Below are 3,851 nucleotides of genomic sequence, written 5' to 3'. Positions count from 1 at the left end.
AATCAACGTGCCAAAATGTGCACTCCCAATGGCATTCGGAATACACTCGGAACTGTAAAATCGAACCATGTATATCTCCTACTGTTATCCTTGTCAAGTATGGCACCGACAGCTCAAGTAAGCCTTGTTTTGATTGGTTCGCCTTGCCAATCCGTTCGCCAACCATAAAGCACTTGAGGGAGGGCCTGAAAGCAAACAGTTGTATTGGGTAGCTATTAATTGGCGGACAGAACAGCAAGATTTTCAACACTTAGTGTAGTTGTAACTACCCCAGGCAACCCTGGGGAGGAGACGAGGGAGGTTTGTGGTCTTTAAAACTGGCTGTTTGATTTGAAACAGATCAGTGAGATCTCCCAACACTAGTCTGAAACCACCCTCCATCTGTTCGCGAAAATTCAATACCCTCCTGCAACCCCGGCCGCGTTGAGCGTGGAAATCAAGACAAATTGATCATCAAACAAAAGCTATTGTAATACAATCATCTCGATGTAATTTTCTAAAAACGGTTAGTTTTGTTCCAGGAATTTTCTTCAATGCAAAATGATTAGTTATTATCCTTTATATAATTTTTATATTTGCTATAAATTCATTTTAGCTGTCAATTTCACATTTTAGAATCGCTTCTACTGTATAAATCACGGCCATTTATTCAACGATATAAATGGTCTAACAGTGTCTTCTTCACTGGACGAGGAGTACATCATTGTTTCACATCAACGTTTTCAATGAATCTTTGTTTCCTTAAAAAAGCAATGATGCAACGTGGCATGATGCCTTCTAACAGAACATCCCTGGTGCATCCGCGACTGAAATAATCAGGAATCTGTATCTAAAACTTACGATTCTTCAGGGAAGACACACATTTCTAAATCAATTAATCATTTATCCATTCCTTCGTGGCAGACTCCTAAACAGATTCCTAGAGTATATAGCATTATTAAAATAAACCTTTGTGAAATACGAACTGACCGGTATGAATACAGTATGCATTGCATCTTGCCGTAATTAGATACAGGTAAATGCTTTTAACCGTGATTGTCTTATTTGTTTCAGTTTCGCTAGTTTGGAATATGAAACATCGAAAACCCACTTTAATTACCCGTATGTCTGTGGTATCGATATATTGTTTCATTATTGATAGCCTGGATGTAACAATAGGGGATGGTGACCAGGCTGATCAAATTGATACGCAGGTTAAATCAATACTTGTCAGGGGTATCTAATCTTGTACTAATGATTAACGATGAAGAAAATCATTACCATGTTTCTCCATCCGCAACACCACAGTGTAGATGACGGTAGTTAAATGACCTACCTCAGTCTAGTAATCACGTATGGGGAGCTATACGTTATTTTCACTTGTGTACGAATACGCAGATGGAGATGTAGAAATATATATGTTTGTGTCTCCATTTGCTAGTTCACAACTGTAATAAATTTCAAACTGCTTCGAAGTGCTGAAATATGATGAGGACAACGTGTTTTCCTCATTGTGATGATAAGGAATTAAACGACAAGGAAAGTCAAGTTTAGTATTAATTAGTATTAACTCGAAATGCAGGCAATGTATGACGTAATTTAAATGAATAATTTCACAGCAATGACGTTTTTGCCTTGAATATTCTATATAACAAATGACTCAGTGTGTTCAGTATAGTTATTTCTTTTTATTATTATTTACCGTGACTACGAAAAATATTAACACAATAGCTCACATATTAAATTTTAGAGAGAAAATAACTCGGAAAGGTGGTGATTAAAAAACGTTAGCCTCAATATGATGATAATCTGCAAAGTACAATGCCAGTGAGAACATTCGTTCCATAGCCAGGAGTAATCTTTCCCAAAAAGCAGAGAACACTCTGCCGTTCCGATTGTGCCATACGTTTGTATGGATCCATGAACACATGCTCACAATCGCCTCTACTGCCAAGGGGAAAGGGTTTTGTTGCTTATAGCAGTTTGAGGAATCACTATGAAATAGAGTTGACACTAGCTGTTCGCAAAAGGGTAGCGGATCCTGCCACCTCGTGGTACAAATACACGAAAGGGCATGTCACTAGTTCTTCGAAACAGACACGGGAACATATAGCACATAGTGATACGATCAGTCGGATCGTGTTTCCGTCACTGAAGCGTGGAATTTGGAAATACTCTCCCATGCCCAGTATATACACTTTAAAGAAATACATGTATGTAGTATAACCAGGGTCACACAGGACATACTCTCCATGTAATGATATCAAGAGTAGAACTTATCTTGATATCACAGTATGCGATATTAATCAAGGCGACAAATATAATGCAAAGTTTAATAATTATATTTGGAACTCACGGATCTCTCGGCTGAAGGGGCGGTGGGGTAGCCTATTGGTTAAAGCGATCGCACGTCACGCCGAAGACCCGGGTTCGATTCCCCACATGGGTACAATGTGTGAGGTCCATTTTCTGGTGTCCCCCGCCGTGATATCGCATGAATATCGGCAAAAGCGGCGTAAAACCAAAGTCACTCACTCACTCGGCTGAAACATACAGAAATGAAACACCACTACAAGTGTGTATGTGAATTGTAATGACAGTGTTTAGCATTTTCTTTGCAACCGAACGAACACTTTGATAATTAGATGGGCAATCAAATAAGCATTAAAAATCACAACATAAGGAAAGGTGATACTAAAATCAGTAGCATTTTAATCTAGCAGGTTTTCATGAAACTACATATTCAGCTGGACGGGGTAATGCATCTGGAAAAAAAATCCAACATGTTTTCATAATTATTATTCGTGACATATTTATTTCTGATCCTTTACTAACTTCTTTGCTTCAATATTCAATTACACTTTGTAATGTTTGTGGAAATATTGCAGTCATGAGGTTAAGGTGCAGTTATATGATCCATGTCTCTCACGCACAATTTTGTATAATATAAAATACAATAAACTGTTTGTATATATGCTAGCATGCATTGCTTTTTGAAGCATAAGTGTATGCTATCCTTTCTTTGTCTGTTATGCTATCTCTTCATTCTCGTTTGTCTAAGATCGTCTAAGATCGTCTAAGATAGATTTAACATTTTTTTCATATTTTTTAATGATCTGTTCATAAACCTTTCACAGTCAGTTTCCCTTTAACGCCCAATTAAATCTGTATTGGCGGATAATCGAGACTGGTTAATGTCTGACACTGACGTTTCATAGGGGCTCATAAGAACTTACAAGTATTTAATACAATTTTATATCTAGAGTTTCATTAATTTGTCATCATTCACCGTAACATAGTCCAATTACCTCCCAACATTGTCTGACGCGCTTTACACATCAAACCGTCTCTGTACAGTTTAGGCCAGTGGGGTAGCCCACAGGTCTCAGTGGTCACTGGTCACGCCAAAACCCCAGGGTCGATTCTCTTCATGTGGTCAAGTTTGTGAAGTCCATTTCTGGTGTTCCCCGTTGTGATATTGCTAGACTATTGCCAAACGCACATTCTCCATTGAATGTATCTGACAGTTTTGCTCCTTATTCGGAAAAAAATGCAATGTGGTCCTAAAAGATATTTATCCTGCATTCTAGACAATTACATCATACTGTAACTGTCTGTAATAGATATCCGCCATGTCAGAATGGTTGCAATATGATGTGAGGTGTTTCCAGAATAAACTACAGTTAGTAAGATATACAGTGGACATTGTGGGCATATGTTTACATGACACTCTGCCGTTATATTAGTGAGTTAGTGAGTTTGGTTTAAATTTGCCCTCCTTTTAGCAATATTATATCACGGCGGGGAACCCAAGAAATGGGCTTCACACATTGTACTCATGTGGTGAACCGAACCCGTATCTTCGGGCTGAC

The sequence above is a fragment of the Haliotis asinina genome, chromosome 12 (assembly GCF_037392515.1).
Source record: "Haliotis asinina isolate JCU_RB_2024 chromosome 12, JCU_Hal_asi_v2, whole genome shotgun sequence".
Taxonomy (NCBI): Eukaryota; Metazoa; Mollusca; class Gastropoda; order Lepetellida; family Haliotidae; genus Haliotis; species Haliotis asinina.
This window is presented reverse-complemented; position numbering follows the sequence as displayed.